Source organism: Phalacrocorax aristotelis, chromosome 2 (assembly GCF_949628215.1).
Source record: "Phalacrocorax aristotelis chromosome 2, bGulAri2.1, whole genome shotgun sequence".
Lineage (NCBI taxonomy): Eukaryota > Metazoa > Chordata > Aves > Suliformes > Phalacrocoracidae > Phalacrocorax > Phalacrocorax aristotelis.
In genome coordinates, this window is record NC_134277.1 from 97,343,973 (window position 1) to 97,365,743 (window position 21,771).

Genomic DNA, 21,771 nt, shown 5'->3' on the forward strand with positions numbered 1-21,771 from the left:
TCAGAGAATGACAGAAGCGTATATTGCATAATGAGTAACGTGTTTTGTGGTTAAAAATAGGGCTTATTAGTAATTTTATTTCATTTTATAGTAGCACCTGAGGATTTACAGAATACTACTTGGTGATACTACATGAGATTCATGGGCTGAGAAAGCAACCTGAACTCTCTTAATCTTTGGCAGGATGTAACAAAGTGATGCCCAGTAAACCATCACCAGTAGGAGTGGATTATGCTAAGCTCATTTGTAAGCTCCTCATGGGGAGAAGGGTATTTCCAGGGGCTGGGTGTGCATCCCACCACTGTGTGTTGCAGCCCCAATGGGTGTAGAGAAGGTCTCTACTGATGTGCCTGGGTTCTCTAAAACGAGATTGCTCCTTGGGGGCTTCTGTGCTGATGGCTGGACCTGCAGGTGGCTACAAGTCACAGCTACTGCTCCACTGGAGTGAGAACAGGATGGGTGCTGTACGTGCTCACCTTTGTCCAGTCATCTTCTGCAGGGTAGTACCTTGCCAACCTGCTTGTAGCTTCCTACCAGCTGTGCATTTACAGCTGCTAATAGAAAGCCAAAGGCCACAACTGATGGAGAAATCAAAAGATCATGTCTCTTCTCCAAATGCAAAACTGCATTGTAAGGCAAGTCTTTTTTTATCCCAGCAAGGCATGAATGAATAAGACAGAGGCATCGTTTGGCACATTGCTCAGGTTGAAAGTTCTCATGCTCTTATAGTGTCTGGCTGTATGGGTACCATGTCCTAGATGTGCCTATCAGGCACATTCACTGACTCAAGGTCTTTGCATTACAAGGTGTTATTTCTTGCAGGAAGTACTGCAGGTCTTGGGGCCCCCATGGAGGGTCAGATGTTGATCTCACTTAATGTGCAACTCTGTCTTTTTCAATGCATTACCTCAGAGGGGGAAACATCCTGGTAACCCCTTTTTGTCAGAAACACTGTGTGCAGATGCCCTCTAGACTCTTCAGCCCATATTCTAGATTCTGTCACTAGGAAAAGCCAGTCCTTCTCTCCTTTCCCTCCCTTCAGCCTGTTGGGGTAAAAAGCCAGCAGCTACCTCCAGCTGCTGCCAAACATCCCTTTGCTCAAAAGCATTAATAATAACTAACAAGGTAGGTTGTTTCAGAGGAACACGGTGGAACATTAGGGGTTTTTGACCACCTTAAGGATTAATTTTCTGGGCTGGGATTTTTTTCTTCCAACCAAGATAGTTTATATTGAACATTTTAGGGTGTCATCTCACCTATGAGGTGCTGTTTACTAGCAGCTTTTAATGCAGAGTACCAAACGCTGCCCATCCTCTCATACATATACACCGTAATGTTTAGCTGTTGCATATCAGAGGAGTGTTTATTCCAACATATGTTGCAAAGTACCATTTTGTGCTGCCTTTATTTAGTTTTGCTTCATAAGAAGCAAACAGAATGCTAAAGGTACGTCTGCAGTACAGCCTCCACAGTATATTATCATAGTTAAGGCATTAAGGAACTGCTACCTCAAACTTGAAAATAAGTAGAGACACCAAAGAGAACTCAGTGCTTAGCTCTTTTTTTTGACCACTGTAATGTAATTACTTATACTAATCTTTCATTATATTTCCATGACTAGCAAAGGCAGAGACCTAATTGTGTCTCTAGCCGTTGCTACTGCGAAGTACCTTTTAAATCCTATTAACATCCATACTTGATTCTCCTACTGGTTTTGACATGTAGATCACAAGATACTGTTAAATTACTCAGCAAGAGTGACTGGCTCAGGTTGTATCTAAGCCACAGCATAGAAATGCATTTAGTGTGAGTTATTTGAGGGAACTAGAATAAGTAGCGACCCCTTTTCTCTGGGAAGGCACTTGACCTTTGTTTTTCAAAGAGTTGCAAATTCTGTGCAGTATTCTACTCTAGCTGGTATTTCGATACCAAGATGCTAGAAATAGTCAGAAATTAATTAATCTACTTCTGGCTGTCCAAGAAGCTATGCTTCCTTTTCTTTGACATGGATCTAGCAGTAGCGATTCTGCACAACCAGGCTGGATTATTGTGACTCACTGAAGCTGAAGATAAAAGCTCCATAGAAACTTCAGCTATTGCAGAGCGCAGCAACCTACCTCATTAGTAGGGGTAGCGCTGCAAGCACACAGCGCCTATGCTGTGCATCATCAGCTGGCATCCCGTTTGCTTTAGCAGCCAACCGTGGGCTCACTCAATGTATAAGGTCATCAAAGTACTGGTGTGGATGCTGCCTGTCTACAGCTTGCCACGCTAGCTTCATGTCTCTAGTGCAATGCTGCTGATCATGAGCAGTATGAAACTCCCTGGAACTGTACATAGGCAATTTTGGCCAAAGACCTTTTCTTGAATCTCAGAGGCAGCTACAAAAAAGGTCTCCTCCCAGTTTATAAGCTTCATGCTGTTTTGAAGGAATCCTTCTACAGTAGCAGAAGAGACATTTAAAGATGCTTGTCAGAAAAGAAGGATACAGAAACTTTGGAACAGAGAAGAGTCCACCCTGGAGAAGTGTGTGAACTTCCAACACTGAAATTGCCATTCTAATAAAGTAGTAAGAGGTGGCACAGAAATGGCTTGCCTAGTGCTTTAGTGACAAATACATCATAGTATACCCTGGGTGGATCTCAGCCTTGCTGTCAGGATAGGTGTCAAGAGGTTGTTTACCTTCTTTATGAAGCCAGACTCCTCCAAGAGTAGCAGACTGTTCCCCACAGTCCGCAGGGAGCTGTTGTCCGTGCGAAGGTTTGAGAAGGCTTGGAAGGCCAGGGCAGAGGGTAGTAGGGAGGGGCAGAAGCAGCCACAGAAACACCAGGAAGGTGGGTCTAAGAAACAGCAGAGGGCTCTTGGATGATGTGCTGACAAAGGGACTTGTGAAGAAAGGATGTTGTTTGACTCCTGCATGCAGGAAGACGGAAACGTTGTTATGCAGCCCTGTTTAACTCTGCTTCGGAAGTACAAGACCAGAGGGCCAAGCAGCTCCTCAGGGAGGTGATTCCTTCAGGCCGTTGGGTGGGAGTGCTGGCCCCTGCCAGCCCCTCTTGTTCAGCTGAGGCGGGAAGCTAGGCTACAGAGGGAAGGTGCTCATATGTTCCCCTCTGCTGGGGGGACCACTACAGTTCTTACGCTGCTTCTGCTAGGAGGGATCTTTATTTAGGAGGGAGAATTATTTACAGTTGCATTATCTCTTACGGGATTTTTTTCTTAAAAATCTGTAGCAAAGTGGATTGCATGCAGTAGTCTGCTTCCATGCTTAGTGGTCCTTTCAGTTAGAAGGTTTTTCCTCTTATTAATTAGAAACAGAATAATTCTTTTTTTCTTTTTAATTGCATGTTAAACCAGTAATTTTTTGTCCAGACATGGAGAAAAACAGCACTGTCCTGATTTACAAGAACATTTTCCTCTCAGAAAACTCTCCTTTTTTATCAAGAATAGGAAACCCCACCTTTCAGTCTCTCCTTCCTGGTCAGAGCTTTAGGAACTCTCTTAATCTAGAAGAAAACAACTTATTTCTTTCCAATTTCCCCGCACTTCCCCCAGATGCAATGCGCCAAACATCAGCTGGGGCCTCCTCAGTGCTGAGTGAAGGACAATAATTGCCTCCTGTCTTTTGCATATAGCACTTCTGCTAATATGTCACAGATGAAATTTGTCATCCCACCCACTCCCCCTGCCCCACACTGCCTTCCAGTATTGGTTCTTATGCAAGTCATTGTTGTGGGTCGTAGATCCCTGATGAGTATTTTTGGGTTTTGGTGGGATTTTTTAAATTTCTTTTTGTTTTCTAGTTATACTCCACTGTGTATCTCTTATATGTTGTACCAAAAATTAAGGAGTCTGCATCTAAGGACGTCCGATTGCATCGTGAACTTTTTTCCTAATGAAAGTAGTCATTTTCCTAATGAAAGTGGTGTATTGTTAAGGTCAGAAAGGGATATCAATAATTCTTCATGAGGCATACTGGTTTTAATGTGATGAATAACATGGTCATTACAGCATCTGGCTTTAAAGGTGGTGAGAAGAAGGATTGATTCTACTGTGTTGTACAGTCATGTATAGAATATATTAGTGCAGTACAAATAAATGCGGGTGCCATGGTTTAACCTGACAGGCAGCTAAACACCCCACAGCTGTTTGCTCACTCCCCCCCAGTGGGATGGGGGAGAGAACTGGAAAAAAGGTAAACCTCATGGGTTGAGATAAAGACAATTTAATAGGACAGAAGATGAAGGGGAAATAATAATAATGATAAAAGAATATACAAAGCCAGTGATGTACAGTGTTAATTGCTTACCAGCCACTGACTGATGCCCAGCCAGTTCCTGAGCAGCAGCCGTGCTCCCTCTGGCCAACTGCCGCCTGATATTTGTTCAGCATGACATCATATGGTGTGGAATATCCCTTTGGCCAGTTGGGATCAGCTGTCCTGGCTGTGCCCCTCCAGCCTCCTCGCTGGCAGGGTAGTATGAGAAGCTGAAAAGTCCTTGACTTAGTGTAAGCACTGCTCAGCAACAACTAAAACATTGGTATGTTGGCAACATTATTCTCATCCTAAAATCCAAAACACGGCACTATATCAGCTAGTAGGAAGAAAATTAACTCTACCCCAGCCAAAACCAGGACAGAGGGTCAGCTGTTGTTTTCCATATGAAGTCAACTGTGGCAATCAGTCAGAAAGCCCCACAGAGGCCAAAGCAAATTCTGTGGCTTTCCCACCTAAATAAGTGGGATGCCCTGCAATGCATGACATGTCTTCCTCTGACCTAGGACACCTTGCTTTTAGTAGCAGTCAGCTCTGCAATTTATACAGGCATTCATATTTCACTTTCTCCAGTTAATCCTAATAACCAGCTTTTAGAAGAACATGACAGCATAACATATGGGTGGTAAAACTGTTCATAAACCATAATAACATGGCCAAAAAAGATTAGATAGATAGATAGATGCACTATGCTTATTGTGACACTTGCTGATTAGGAGGTATAGCTACTTATTACAGCCATTACCTTGGTGACTTGGAAGCAGACTGAAGCTGTTGTTTGAAAAACAGGTTATAAGTCCAAATTTAAAACAACCATGTACTTACAATCGTAAGAGATATAATTATGTTTGCAGTTCTGTTCTTCAGTGTGCAGATGGTAATTTTGTTCATTTATGGTTGCACATTGATAATGTTGTCTGTAGAACAGCATTGGCAGGATTAAGTGTGTGTTAACAGTAAGTAGGCAGGTCTGTAATGGGATGAAAACCAACCAGAAACATTAAGTTCAAATGATTCCTTACTGTAGCACCAAAACAGGCTTCCTCTGGGTGCGTGTGTGTGCTTGCATTTTATTATTTATTTTTGTTGTGTGAAGGGTTTTTTCTTTTTTCCTTCTTATTTGGAAAATTTCATGTTTTAAGTGTAGGCAGTAGAGTTCGGCATCTGCAGATGTGTGCCTTTAGGAATAAAATTCTGTCTCCACTCAAAGTAACTTGAAGTTTTCTATCGATTTTTAGGGTTTGATGTATTAGATATGCTTATGAATGAGTATGTGAAAGGCACATAAAGAAAAATCCTCTATTAAAAACACCCTTTTGATTTCATATTTTCTCAGAGTTATTCAACAGATGTTTGAGAGCAATTAACAGAAAATATTCAACAGCTACTCCACTTCTCCATATTGAAAGGGAAACAGGTAAACATGCAGATCAAGTCTGTAAAGTGCTTTTAAGATATTGGGGTTAGGTGTTAGAGAGTCATGGTACAGTGCAGCTATTGGTACAGTTCATTATTTGGGTTTTCCAGTTTTAGAATTTAGAACTCTCAATTTAATTAAATAGGTTTAAAAGGGGAAAAAGTTATGTATCAAGCCCAAGATGCATAATAAACATTCTCCATTGGTACTTGTTTAGGCAGTACAATGAGTTTTGCAATGTATTAAGGAAAAAAGGCATAGCACAGTATACTACCTATACATATATAAAATATATTGCATACTGTGTAAGTTATATGCAAGTATACATAAAGTGGACTACTATTCCATCTATGTATGTATGTTTATATGTTAAAAATTCTGTATAATATGCACAGAATTTATGACTGAAAATACCGGTGCCAGGGAATGTATTGTCTTAGAACAGCCAAAATGGTTTAAATTTGCAGAATAAATGAAAAAGCTGTCTGGGTTGTGAGATTATGCTTTAGCAACTCAAAAAAGATTTTGGCAAAACCATCATAGCCCCCAGAGCCCTATAAAGCAAATATGATTAAAAGGAGGTCTGGTTTAGCATGAAGAAAAGCCCTGACTAGTTTCTGTTCTTTTATTGTCTTTTTTTTTTTGGTCTCTTCTATGTCAGTAAGTTTATGAAAGCAGCTTTATGACTAAATGAGTGTGTTTTATCTCAGTTTTCCATGGTTATGGGAGGAGGTAATTATTTACGGAGGCCTTTGTATCCTGTTGCGACTATTCCTAAAGGATTTTCTCTTTCTCCTGTAGCTTGTGAGATGCAGCACTGATGTGAACAGGCCTTCCTACATGTGAGGCTGTGAGTGACGCTTCAAGAAAATGCACTCTAGTAATTGCATTGCACACAGATGTGTTTAGTCATGTGTGCACAGTGTTTAGTACCCTGTAGCTTGCGAGACACAGACTAACCCGTTTCTTTCCTGCTATCCTTCCACTCTTACTCTTCTCATCTTTGAAGACTAAGCCTGCCAAAGCTAGGACTACATCTTTTGTTCTGTAATGAACTTAGTACAGTTGTTGCAATATAAATGTAAGGAATATTAAAGATAACTAATATTAGCATGAGCAACATATTCAGTACATAACCAAAACTAATTGTTTCCAAGACTGAAACGGTTACTGGGATTTCAAAATAATACGTGGTTGTTTATGTGACATCAGGCCCTTCAGCTTCTTCATTCCAGATGTGTTAACAAGTCATTTATTAGGTACTATTAACACCAATTTATTATATTCTTCATAGATGTAACCTTTCCACTTAGAATATATTAGGGTGCTTTACAGACAGATTTAAGTAATTCAGGAGCCTGGAGACATGAGTGGAGATCGTTGTGGCAGTCATGAATTCTCTCACAAGTCAGCCATTTTAGCATCTAGAAGATAATTTTGGCTCTGATTTTTTTTTTTTAAATAAGACAGCATAAAGTGAACTATCAGTGAGTCAAAAAATCCATGAAATAACCTGAAATAACATTCAGAAAAACACAAATGTATTTTTAAGGAAAGGAATGTTTGTTAATTTTGTAACTGAGAGCAAAATATTGTTTAAATGCACTGTGGTTAAACATCTGAGTATGATGCTTTCTTCCTGCCCTTTTGCTTCTCCCTCCTTGTTGCCTCTTTCTGCAAGAGCAAAGTCTTTTTTTTCAGACTAGATATTCAAACATCTGGCTGGCTGGGAGTTTGATTGCAGAGCAGGAGGATGTGGCCTGAAAAAAAAATACAGGATGTGATAATCTGTTTTCAGACTGTCAGAAGAGATACGGCTGACTTTGAAACAGTCAGCAAAAGTGGCTTTGACAGCCTTTGGGGCCTGAAAATGTTCCCTGAGAAATACTGATGACCGATTATTAAAAGAAAAGATTAATTTCATGAGGCAGGTCCAAATACCAGGAGCAGATATATTGTGGACACATTTTCCCCCAGATTTTTATGCAGGAAAAATATCATGTAAATCTTGAGTTTTCTGAAGCATGTTTATTTCTCTTCTAATCGTTACCAACTATCTCTTGTACAGTAAGTTGCTTTGTGTGGCAGCAAAAGGGAAGTGTTGGAAAGCAGTTTCTCAGACACTTCCTTAGTTATTAGCCACTAGCTAATAATAGTGTATTTTTTTCTGTGTGATTTATCAATGCTAACCCTCTGAATAAAATTTTATATACTGTTGGCAAATAATCCGAGTTGTGTGTTAGTGACTAGATAACATAGATGACCTTACATAGGTAACAAAATAAGTTAGCAGGCCGATACGTTGCATGTACTACCTAGGAACACAAGCTCTGCCTTTGCCACAAATGCTGTCTGATAAATGGGGCTTTGCAAGCAGAGTCATAGGACAGAGTGCTGGAAAGCATCTCATAAGGTCCTCTAGCACAGACTCGCTGCCGTATGGATCAGCTTTCCCTAATCATACCTGGAAGGTCATATTCAATGGGTGGAATGTATGTCTGTGAGGATGCATATGTTACGGTTTGTTTGAAGAACTTGCTCTTTGCTGTGGTCTACAGTTTGCTGCCCTCATGAAGAGCACTGGAGTTGCAATCCTGGTTTTTTGTGCAACAGTGAGAATCTACTCTGCAGCTATGGCGAGAAGGCGCAGGGAGAGGGACAGTCATTTGGATACATCAGACCAGGCTTGGATTTACTGGGGAAGGGAGGAGGGTGAAGTTTTAGGAGTTCACAGGTTTGGATTTACTGTGTCTTGTGACAGGAAAATACTTTTTCCCCCCATTTCCCAGAGCTGGGTTGAGCAGTTGTCTGATGCCTGTTTACAGCTTCGCACATCATAACCAACACCTCAGATGTACCTGCTGAGCAGTAGGCAGCCCAACGCATACCTCAAAGCACTAGGTATTAGTGTTAGCATGTTGTTTTGCTCCTCATTAACAGAAAGGCAAAGGCTTTCTGCCAGAGCCCCACTGTTACGGGAGGTGGTGAAGCCACGGAGGGAGGGTAGCAAGGCTGGTGTCTCTGGATGGAAAAGGTTAATCTCCTGCTCAGGTGCACGTGGTGTGAAATTGTCTGGACTACTTAGTGTAATATAATTGTCTACCAGCAAGATGGTGGGGAAGAAGGAAGGAAAAAAAAAAGTCGATCTCGTACACAGTGGCAGATGGGACATAACCTGCTTTCCTTCAGTCAGGAAGACTGATGGGGACTTTTATAGTAGGGGGTTGCTATACGGTGAGGAAGAGGGCAGAGCACTGACCACTATTGCATGTGTGCAGTTCTTCAGGCTTTGTGGCTCTGCCTTGCAGAGGTAGCATCCCTCTTCCCTCCTACTGTGTGTGGGCCGTGGGTGTTCATAGTTCAGCCTGAAGAGTTGTCCTCTCTGCATTGTGGTGGTGCCCACAGATGCTCTGTGGATTAGGACTGTGTAGTGCTTTGACACTCCTAGAAACTCCTTCAGCAGCTATGGTCACATGCAGATGGTGCAAGAGGCCACGTTGCCTTCAGGGAGCTCTGCTATTCAGCTTGCAGTACCTTGGGAGAGCGCCTAGTCTCCCCTATGACCTTCTTGCTACTGGTTGTTCCTCATCACAAGACTCAACGAGGTTTGTGTCATGTGAATAGGTAGAAAGTTAATTCATGACCTCTGCGAATGCACTACTTGGTAAGGATGGACCCACAGTGCACATGACAAATGGAGATAATAAGGATTGTGAGACCATGAAAAGGACTGTAATTTAGAGTCAGTCCTCTATTCCTCTGAGTCAGACTCCTCAAAGTAAATGCAGTGAATTGTTTCAGTCAGCTGCGCACTGTACCACAGGCTAATTTCTGTTTGAATGCATGACGTATGAGCAACTAACCATCTTTCATGAAGAACTTGTGTATTCCTGTGGAAAAGGGCAGAAACTGGAGCCTCCAGCTGAAGGAAGAGTTACTGCCTTCCTCCCTGAGAAGGGTTGAGTGACCTCAGCAGTGACAGAGTGTGTTATTCTCACCCACCAGCTCCTGGGCTTTGTACACTGCCAGAAGCTCTGAGTAGCCTCACAGATTTCTGGTCTCTATCTCTCAGGTGGGCAATGCCTGCTTGATTGAAAAAGTAATACTGGAAGGAAATAGTGTGAAGATAAACACATAGTTTAATCAGAGTGCAGCTGTTTAGTTATTCACTTTCCCCTTCTATTGGGTATTTGAACTGTTTCCTAGGAACAGAATTTTGCGCAAGTAATTTCTAGCTCTTAATTTCCTACAAAACTCTTGCTTTTAGTTCTGCCTTCTCAGGTAATTCCTGTTGCCCTTTCAGCCTCAGTGGTTGCCATACACTTGCTTGTGAATTAGTATGTATTAAAAAAATTGTATGGACAGGCTGTCTTTGGTACTTAATAAGTCTTTATCCCCTGCGGAATCTAAGTGACCTATAATAGTTATCACATTTCTTTCAAAGACTTCTGGGAGGAGCAATCAATCAGCTTGTAAAATAGATAAATTAATTCACTTGCCAAGATTAAGCAAAATGTCTTTGGGAGAGGGGGACATGAAGCAAGGTGTCTTATAGCCCAGTTTAGTAACATGTCCTAGACCAGCCACTGTCTCCAATAAAGGCAGTCAGAAGCATTCAAAGGTATATTTTGGCAACTGCAAAGGTCACTTTTTGGAAGCTGGTATTGCCTGTGTGGATTATTTCTTCTTTATATTTTTATCCACCATTTACTTTTGATCACAACTCTTTTTTCTTTTTTTTTTTTTTCATTATTATTTATAGGAAATGTCAGCACTTCGTCCAAAGAACAGCTAAATTCTTGTAGAAAGGTCCATAGTGATTTTCATAACTATAACAAAAGTAGCGTCAGGTCTCCAGTTGATGTAAATCACAGGGGATCTTCACAACTGCATTTGAATTAGGTTGCATCCTCATCCCAAATCTTTGTTGCATTTTCTCTTTGTAATGAGCTGGCATTGCAAAATATTAGTTTGTTTTTCAATGCAACTGTGATGGGCTTGTAGCTGTCCAGATCCATCAAACACTGCTGGTTGTCCCAAAGGCATCACTCAAGGACCTGCCAGCCCAGCAAGTACATACTTGGTAGGTTTTGCAGCGTTTGTGCTTGGCTCAGTGAATCTGAGGTGAGCGGGGATAGTCCTGAGGTTTCAGTGCATTGCCTACATATTGGCTGCAGGACATCTCGGTGGAGGAATGGTAAAAATAAAAAGGCCCCAGCAAGGGTTAATGTACTGTAATGACTGACTGAAACAAGCACTGTTACATAAATATTGTATGTAATTTGTATAATACCTTCTCTGTTAACGAGCTGAAGCTGGGGTGGGGGGTGCAGCTGCTCGGGGGCAAGGGAGGATTGAGGGGGGATTTGAAGCTGTTTGACAGTACACTCAGTCTCTAGTAATCTGTTAGGCGATTTTTAATTTACAATAGTTTTTCAGAATATTTGCTCTAGTCCTTTTTCCATGCTTATTCCAAGCGCTCCTAATGTTTTAATTCCCACCCCAATGAAACATAAAGTGAATAAACAAGGAAATGAGTGGAGATGTGTGAAACGATGATCTTAAACTTAACAAGCCTGTTTATTTTTTCAAGCTGCTGAATAAATCCTCTGCGGTTTACGCTGCAGAGGTCAATGTTCTGCAGTAGGAAATGACTGGTTACATGTCAGTATTCTCTAAGAGTTCATCTCAATTACTGGATTTGTCAAACATGACAAGCCTGAATGACTGTGTGGTGAAAATAGCGCACAGTTTGACTATTAAAGTAATTGGAGCATTGACATTTAACCGAACTGCACGAGAATTGCAGTAATAAGTCTGAGGAGCACAAGCAAAGCAGAGAATAATATTTTTATAAAATCTCCAGTGAAACTGGTGCTTTCTTCTGTTTTGATTAGTGTAAATTTTGGTGTCTTTTAAATTTAAATTATAAGACTAAAAGGAAGAGATGATTCCTTTTTGCTACTTTTTTGGAAGAAGTACTAGTATTTGTATAATCGGAAATTCTGTTAATTTAATGTACACCTTGGTGCAAATTTAATAGTGTTGTACATAATCTATGTATATATTTTTAATATCCTTATAAAGTGTATACACTGTACAGTTAAAAATTTGTATATGTACATACATTTATGTGGAGATCATTGTGTGACAGTCCTCACAGAATTATGTTATAAATATGTCAGTTGCTTATTGGGTCTCTGTTTTCTACTCTACCTTGCTGAACAGCTACTCTGGGCTTTCAAGCCTGAGATGTGGGGCTTAAAATTCATGGCTTTGGTAAACTCAAAAGAGCTTTTCTGAAATCATTTAAATGTCATTTACTTGTATCCATCCAAATTAGATCTTAAGTTTTAAAAATAAGTTATTACTGATTGTAAATTCTACATACATCAACTTTTCTGAGACATATTAAGACTTCGGAGAACAGTGTAACTATCAATCACTTTGGATAATTTGAATTTGTACTTGTGGATCTGACTGGATTTTACAGTCACCAAAATTGTATTTCAGACAAGAGCTTAAGCTTCTTCCAATATCTCTGCAGTAGGGAGTGAAATAATGATAATTTATTACATCAGTCTGAGGCGGCTCATCCTCAGGTGAGTTACCTGCATTTTGGCACATTAATTTTACCTTATCTGAACTTGAAAATATGTTATTTCCCAATGATAGGAGTAAGTCTTCATGTGGAAATTGGGAATCTCTTATTCCTGGTGAAATAAACCAGACAGACAGTAAAATAATCCCAAAGAGACAGGCAAGAGCATGGCTCAACCAATGATACATCTAAAAATCCCTAATTATATTAATTTATAAGTATATTTTCTGCGAAGTAGGTGAGGGGTGCAAAGTGTGATTTGCCACTTCTGCAGTCCCATCTTAATTATTGTGATATCACAGGACCACAGAGCAGTACTTCTAAATGTAATCTGTTACTTGCCTTGATTTACTTAGGCCCATCTCCATAGAGTAGTTGAACATTCTGGTTAAATCCATCTCCCTTGTGTAAATGTAAGTATATGGTTTAAATACTTTTTATTTCACTGAGGCTTTAGCATATAGGTAAGCCTTTAGCTCAACGGAAATAAACCTCAGCACAAATTTAACTGTTTTACTGATATTGGGACTTGAGTGATCCAAAGCAATGCTTAGTCACAGCTTAAGTACAGATTTTGGGCAGCCTTTGGTAAGGACAGACTTTCCAGTATTTCCCTATAGAGAAAATAAATGAGAATTCAAGGAAATACAGCAGATGGTTGGGTAATTGTTTTCTGACCTTACTGTGAAAATGGACTATTTGTTAGGACCAGAAAAAACAAAAGGTATAGGTGAGAGTCTTAGTTAGTTGGTTTTTTTCCCCCTGAATTACTTCCTGTGAGTCTGTATAGACTCAGGATTGGTGGGGGAAGATGACAGACCTACAGGCTGCTTCTACTTTTAGAATTACATTCTGTAAAACTAGTTATCGCCTTCTCCTCTATCATTGATGTAAATCCAGTCAATGTACTGAAGCTGTCCCGCATTTGCCCCAGTGTCGTAGAGATCAGATATACGTCCCCACGGAATGAGCTCCTGTTTTAGAGCTTAAGTGGCACTATCCCTACCTAATATAAGTCCGTTTACTTTGAGTGTCGTGGCACATTGCCGTTGTCTGTCTTCTGCTGTTCTTGCCAACTTTTCCTAGAATTTAATTCTTAAGATCCACACTCATACTGAAATGTTCCTCACAAGAAGGGGCTCAAGTAAAATGAAGTAAATAAATATAAAGGAACAGCAAGCTGATCCCTTTTCTGGAGTTTGAGGGGCTGAAAGTGGAAACCTCAGATTCATGCATGCACGAAGAGACTCCATTATTAAGCATTAAACAGTTTGGACAATTTTAGCTGCCAAAGTTAATGTAGAGTCCCAAATCAGTCACATGGAACATCAAGCAGGAAGGAAGGATTATTTGACTGTGTGATATTCAATGGAAATGGTGTCCTCCAAAGGAGAAATATCCATCCAGGTACAGGAAAGAACCATCATGATTCTGATTGAACAGTAAAATAGCAAAATAGTTTGGAACAGTTTTTTTCAAAGCTTCTCAAGTAGGAAAGGATCAGGTAAAAACTGGGAGCAATCTTACTTTTAAGTTCTTGGGCAGAGGGGTGAAGGCAGCATGCACCCTGACAGCAGGAGAGCAGCATAGCCTGTGTTAGCTATTCAGCCTATAACCGCGTTTTGAACTTTGAGATGATGGAAGCTGATGCAGAAGCACTAGACACCAAATGGAGTAAATCAGTCTCCAGCAAAAGGTTGCTGCCAGAGACCTCTGAAACAGCAGGAGGACCTTGTAGCAGTTCTACATTATAGATAGGCTTAAAGGGAATACAGTCAAGTAAAGTGGTGTTCTTGAGGGTAAGAAAGAAAACACTAGGGAGGTCTTGCAGATGACTACCAAGCAGTCACTGTCACTAGAAACACTTGGACAGGTGCCAGTTGTGTTAGGACTTCTGAGACAACACACAAAAATCTCAGGTGGAAGAGCACTGACTCCAAGATACCAAGTTTAACTTCTGATTGCTGGCCCTGCAAGGAGAAGATGTCAGCTTGCGAGACCTAAAAATAGTAACTCTAAAATGCAAGAATACAATCGGTTAAAACATGCGAGGATGCTTTGCTCAGATTTCATTCTGGTAAGTCTGCAAATTTGCCCAAGACATAAAGCCACGCAGGTAGCTGCCTTACTAGGCAGAACTGCCTGTCTAAGAAGAAACTTCACCTACTTGGTGAAATGAGTTATAAAAAGTTTAATTCCACAGATTTGTCAGTGATTGAGGCAACGAAAGAAAGCAAATTGAAATACACTTTAGCAAATCCTTTTGTGGGTAAATTACATGGAGCGGATGGGGAGCAGGGATCTGTTTTGCTCCCATAGGCTGTGATTGAAGAGCTCTGTTGATTCAGACTGAGGCAGTTTAAAAAGTTACTGGTGATTACTTTGCCCTGCCTCTGCTGGAATTCCGTATCCTTGAGGTAAAAATAGCAAAAAGTAGTGTGCCTGCTCCCCAGCCACTGCAGCTCCCAGTGCTAGGGCAGTGTAATTCACCTTCAGGTTTTTTTTTGGTCTTGAGGCAGCGTGTGAACTGAGGTGACTGGAGACTTCAAGTGACTAACTCAGCAATTTAACTGTGGCAGTGGGCTGGTGTGGGAAGAGGATGGGAAGACCGGCAAACTCTTCAGTCACCCCCGTTAAATCCAGTAGGGATTGTTTTGCGGAGTGCTTACTCCCCAGGTTGCGGAAGTTGCAGTGAATCTTTTCTTTCCTGCAACACGGTTGACCAGTACTTTGCTATCTTCAGGGGATCATAGAATCATTAAGGTTGGAAAAGACCTCTAGGATCATCAAGTCCAACCCAACACCCCTATGCCTCCTAAACCATGTCCTGAAGTGTCATGTCTACATATTTTCTGAAAACCTCCAGCAATGGTGACTCCACCAGCTCTCTGGGCAATGGGCCCTATATGATGAATAGTCCCTATATTAGCTAGTAACTGTAGTCTACTAAACTAAGGCTTTTAAAGTAAACCATATCTACTTCTAAGGTGAATATAGGCTTGATGTAGAAGGGCGCTTTGGTATTAGTATAGCGCTTAAGCACATGCTTAACTTTGAGTACAGAAGCATGCGAGTAGCTTCTTGAATGGAGTGTTAACCTGGGGCTGTATTCAACACAACTCAAAAGCTTTCTCTAGGAGGAAAGGGTTTGATTCTCCCTTCCTCTTCTATGTGAAACACACGACTGAGCCTTCTTTTGTAAAAAGGATTTTCACTGTAGCACTCAGGGAGAAGCAGGGAAGTAGGAAAGGCTTGAAGATTATTGCCTAACATGTGCTAACAGACTGCTACCATGAGACAGCATAATTTAATCATCATGATTTTCTACTAAAATTATGTGAAAATGTTTTAGGTTTATAATATGGAAACTTTGAGACTTTCTGCTGAGCTTTGCTTTTGCATTTGGAATCCCTTTGAACCCGACACTCAGGTCTGTGAGCTTATCAGCTTCACTCATAGCCAAAGAAAGCGTTCACTCATATAAAACCCTATGAAGTCAGAGCTCTCTTTTATACTAACTTATTGTAAGCCTCTTCAGAATAGCAGAACTCTCAGCTTTCTTTGTTGTTATTTTTTGGTAAGGCAGGAAATAAAAGTTGCTTTTATTTTTAGCAAGGTTGGGTTGGGTTATTTAAACTGAATGTGACACTCAGGCTTCAAAGAATCCTGTGCAGCACATTTTTAATCTGTTGTTTTTAGTGAATTCTAGTCACTAGGAAATACTGTTATCTAGGTCAGATTTTTTGAATATTGTTTTCCTGTGGCTGCACATCCTGCTGTGCTGCCTCTAAAATGAGCTCCCCAATGATGTCTTTTTGTTTTACTTTCTCACAGCTTCCTGGAATAACTTTTCTAACTACAAGTGTAGGTTTTGCTTTGTTTTTCAATACAAAAGTGCCAATGGCTGAACCTACATCCACCCATCCAAGACTCATTCCTAAACTTTCCTAGGGGACAAGAGGGAAGGATGTAAGATACCTCAAATTTTTACCCTTGATTTGAAATTTTGCCTCCCTGGAAGGAATGAAGAAAATATGATTAAATCAGCATTCATTACTGAATTTCAAAGGTATTGACACAACTGTTTCTCAGCTATTCACAGCAAAATAGCCTCATCTGTACAGCAGAGCAAGATATGACTTGACGCCATGGAGAGACTCTTAGAGGTTTCTGAGCATTTCAGTTCCTTCTGGTCCTTTAACAAGACATCTCTAGCTGTACCCTAACTTATCTCTTAGTATGTCTTCCCAAGAGACTTCCCAGTCTCTTGGACAGAAAAGTGTCAGGACTGTTAGCCATGCTTAGAGGAGGGGAGAATGAGCAGTGGTCACCAAAGATCACTCAGCAGATGTGTGGCAGAATAGGAAATTGCACCAGTTTCTCTTCAGCTGGCTATCCTGCCCCCTTCTGATACCATATTTTCTTCAACACGTTAGATGGATTGGGCACATACCTTCATGATCATTGATAGAATACCACTACTCAGCTATGTAGTTTCTTTATTTGATGGACATCATTCTCCGCTCCTGGTGGAATGATTTCTTGCATAAAAGTACTTCCAGGGTAGTCTAAACAAATAGGTGTTTTTAATTTCTGCACTAGGTGATAATTTTATTTTCATTTGTTACTGTGCTAAATAAACATTATATAGCCTTACCTGGTAGCAGACACTATGTGTGAGCTGATATGAAGTTCCTGTAATAAATTCTGCATTAGAGCATTCAGTCAGAATTCAGGATGGCAGATTGAATCCACATCATTGTCTCCACGTACAGTTATTTACACCAAATATTTGTGCCACCAGTGCCTCCCATGCTAAGCACAAACAGTGCCGCAACAGTATGTTGTCAGGAGGGAATGCTTTTTCATCTAATAGTGTGGGGTGGAACTATTCTTGTGCAACATGAAGAGAACTCACCAAGTCCTTCCAGTGAAATCCCATGAACTGGGGGATTTCTACAGAAAATCTTACCTGGACTACACAAAATTGCAACAGCTAATTAAACTACTGCATACATTTTCTTAAGCATATCTTGGGCAGGGAGATTCTTTTTAGCTCACTGAATAAAATAGGGTGTCAGAAAATTGCCCTTTGCACAGACACACCTGTAAATAGTAGTGTCAATTTTGTCTTAACAAAGGGGTTCTTTTCTCATGTGTTTTTTTCATCATAGAAATATTAAAACTTGTTAGTAATGTAATTGTAGCAATTTGCTATGTGGGATGCCAATTTCTGGCAGTGATGTAGCAGATCAGTTCATAAGCAGTTGAAAGGAAAAGCCAGGTTTATGTTCTAAATGGATAAGAAGAGAAAAACAGAAATAACATGGAGTTTATATCAGAATGAGGATACTGAAACTGAAGAGATGAGAAGAAAGCTGGATGACAGCCTGTTGAAAGCGCTTCTTGAGCAGCTCACGCAGCTTCAAGGCTCAGGTGTTGGGGCCCTGGACTTCCTGTCTTACTGAGATCGATGGCAGGCCTCAACAGTCTGAAAACAAGGGGTGTAGCAGAGCACTTGAGTCGCAGTTGCTCTTAAAAGCTTGAGATTGGGTTGATGGCTTCAAAATATGGTTGGGGGCTTTCTTTTTGCTGAAGAAGAGAAAGGCTGGATAGAGTCACTGGTGCCAAACCTAAATAAAACTGACTGGTCCCAAGGAGTTTTGAGCTCTGCAAATGCTAACTTGGATTATTTGCCAGTGTTAATATGAAGGTTAATTTTAATAAGTAGAATACTGCAGCTTTACTAGAAGTTTGCAGCTGGCATTGAAGTACAGCAAGAAAAGAGATGTGGACTTTAGCCAAAAACAAATCCAGCCTTTTAAACTGACGTGACCTGGTGCAATTTTATGTTCAAGTAACACAAGGAGAACTTCAAATGCGCTTGTACAGATGGTGGATAATTGACTCCTAGCAATGGATGATGAACATGGAGATACCTGTGCTGGATTTTAAATGTATTGTCAGCTTCTGAGACCATTGATCACAAGGCTTGTTGACTCGTGCAGTATGATCTACTTTACACCTAAGTTAACATTCAGACAGGTGGTCAATGCAGTAACTATACCTGTCCTAAGTCCTATTTAAACCCTAGTTTGGAAGTTCATGAGGGACTAAAAGCTTGGTGGTCCTCTGCAAAAAGGGAAACTACTCTGAGGTGAATTTTGCTGTCTGAAGGAGTAACTGGCTGTGGATTTGTCTTTCAGTAAGCACCCATCTCAGTTAAGATCGCCTAGCACTTGGTAATGCATTGGGAAGTGTCTATGGAAACAGAGGCTTTTTTTAGTAGCAGGTTGAAGGTAAAACAACCTCCTCAATCCCTTGACAGTTCCATAAACACTCAATTCTGGTTTTGTTATGTAAATTAAGTGTCATTAAAGACCAGCTGTGGTGTTGGATTTGTTTTAATTTTTATATATTGTATTTGTGCTGAAGATGTATATACTTATAAAGTACTTGTACTATTTATTAAAGGTTACAATTCTGGCTGAAGCATATCTATTTGGACATCTCTGACCAGTGACATTTCAAGACCAAGACCTTTGAGGTTCAGTGTGGAGAACAAAATGTTACAATTCTTTTGTTTCTACCTTCAGATTCATTCATTGAGATGGCTGAAACTGTGCCCAGTGAATCAATGGAGAGCTGTATCTTGCCCTCTTCAAAGCTGGTGGGCAGGGATGGGAGAGGACAGCAGGGTGGCATTTAGAGAAAACTGTCTTTTTCTTGACAGCATCAGTTGTCTCCACCCCTGTAAGCCTGGTGATGCCTATAATGGGAGTGGGAGGACTGTCTTGTATTAATTATGTTTTCTCAACAAAGAAAGAGTTCAATGATCATCTATTTTTAACGTGGACAGGGTTTAAAAAGGAATTAATTTTCATGAATTCTTGTCCACGTTAAATGGCTTTGTTTAACAATATGATTTCATCAGCAGTCCAATTCAGTTCTAACATAGTCCATTTAAAACAACAGGCAAGGCATGAAAGATTGACAACTGTCTTTTTCACCTGCCTCCTATAATACTCATGCCTAGGACAGCACTTCTGCCCCATCCACTAAGGACAAAGCTTGTTCTTGCAGGGTGAGTGTCGCTCCTCATTTCATTACAGAGAGACAAAGGACACCTTTACCTAACCGTAACCTTTCACCCAGCCCAGCCAGGGCTAGCAGTCTATAAATGTAGTGCAATATAAAGCCTTCTTGGAGCATACCCCGGAAGAGCTTAGTTCAAAGGTTTTCTTTCTCTGAACAAAGAAGTGCCCAGTCAAGGAGCTGACGCTTTTTGTGGGGTGTCTTCTTGGAAAACTGGTCCCTGTCATTCATCTCAAACATTTTAACCATTCCATAAAGTGTCTGTCAGCATCACTGCTAGTATTGATAGCAGGTCCTGGTTTCCTAAGGCAAGACATGAGTTCTTGTTCTTCGCTTTCTGCTCCTCTGTCTATTTAATCATGCACTGGGAACAGTCTGCCTGTCACTGAAGGTTAAGCAATAGCAGTAGGATTCTTGAGGACAGCAAATGAACAAAGTCATCCGAAGAAGTTTTAGGGACTTTCAGAAGTATATCAAACCCAAGAGCAGCTGAGGGACCCACTTTACAGTGGGCTGTCAGCATGCCCCATCTGAGCCGACTCCCCCCAGTGAAACCCCTTTGTGGAAAAGGGATGAGATATGCCTTGAGTGTGCAGGGGTGGCTGCAGGCCTTCCCTCTCCCTCCCAAATTGGCAGTCCACATGCCTTCAAGTGCACCTGCGTGGTTGTTCACTGAGCAGCCCGGGCTTACACTTCCCCTCCTCAGGGGTGTGTGGGAGCGGAAGCCAACAGGCATCCAGGCTTTCTGCAAGTTCCCAAAACCAACTGCCCCTTTTTTAGAGGTGGAGGAAATGCCCAGGCCCAGACAGTGTGCAAGTTCAAAATCTTCTCAAAGCTAAAGATAATGCAGGTTGTGCATTTCAAAAGAAGCCAATGTTAAAACTTTAACGAAAGATGCTGCATCTCTCAGAGCCCCTCCCTGAAGAAGGGGCTGAAAGAGAAAAAAAGACAAAAGATGTTAGCGCACAACATTTAAGCAAAAATGCTCAGCCCTGCTACTGCAGTTAATAAATCCTAAAGCAACAGTAGAGACATAGTCTTTTTGCTTGGGAGTTCACCTTTAAATGAAGAAAACAGCCCGTTAAAGTGTATATATTATCGAGCATCATTAAGACACAGGCTAATGCTCACACACAGGAGCTGAATAACAATAGCCTAAGGGTAAATGCCTTTAAATTTGTTAGAACACCGAAGAGACAATATTATCTTTAATATGTCTTAATTGGCAGTGATGGATTTATCCTAACTTTTCATTTCACTAATTGACTCTGTAACACCTAGCATCTACATTGTAACAAATTAATCTTATGCTTATGGGTTTGTGTTTTGTTTGTTGTTTTTTTTTTTTTTTAAATAAAGGTGTCCTATAGACAATTAATTTATCTTCTACTTCCACTTCAATTGATGTGGCTGCCATTTAGTCTTATGGCAGAGCTCCTGGTGGTTTCCACAAGAGTAATGCTGGGCTTTTAATTCTTGTTTTCAGGACTTAATTTTTGCAAGGAAGTATGGATTTAGAGGAACTTTTAAAAATTACTTCTTTTCTTTTGAAATAAGGTCCTATTTTTAAAATCTTACAGCAAGTGTATCTGACTGTTTTTAGCATTGTAGATCGGAGCTTAATCTGCTTTGCCCTTCCCTACACAGTAATACCATAAGCTAAATCAATTTACTCTAGACTTTTATTAGTCCCACTGAAAATGACATCTAGTGAGATCGAGGTAGTAAAGGCTTTGTATATGTAATTTGCATATATATATTCAGAAAAATTATTTTTAAAAAAGAAAATCTGCCATCTTTTTTGGCCAAATTTGTGTACAAGTCCAACTAGAAGACTAACAATGCATAATATGCTCGGGGTGTGTGGTCTTCTGGAGAGCCTTCAACTCTTGATGCATGACATTTTGAAATAAGGCAACATTTTCAACAAATAACATCTATATAATCAAATGTGTTTGTCTATTGATTTCATTTTTCAAAAAAAAAAAAGGTATTAGCTGCCCATTTCATCATTTCATTGAAAAAAAGGCTCATCCTGGTGCTCCTTTTCAAGTGACAAACTACTTTTTTTCAAGATCTGGTACAGAAAATGCCAAATTGTTTGGATGACAACTGGCTATGTCATCTATGTTGATTTGTTATTTTGGAGCATCATGACTCATTGTAAATTGGTCTGGGGAGCTCTGGCTCCATTGTGTTCATTTCTCCGTGCCCTGTTACCTTACTCCTGATGCACTCCAGATGTTCTTTTCATGCAACGGCCTGGATTTTATCTTTTTTCTTAATATTGTGCAATCTCCCACCACTTATGCTGGTCAAAAATTGCATCATCAGTTTTGTTCTAGTTATAGCTTTACCCTAGAGTCTTCCAGGCAGTTTATC

The 21,771-nt window shown here is 40.5% G+C and overlaps 1 protein-coding gene across 12 annotated transcripts in view; it reads left to right on the forward strand.

Annotated features, from left to right (window-relative positions):
* Window positions 1-21,771, forward strand: part of LOC142053177 (poly(rC)-binding protein 3-like) — a 429,523-nt gene that overhangs the window by 311,329 nt on the left and 96,423 nt on the right. The window lies entirely within an intron of this gene.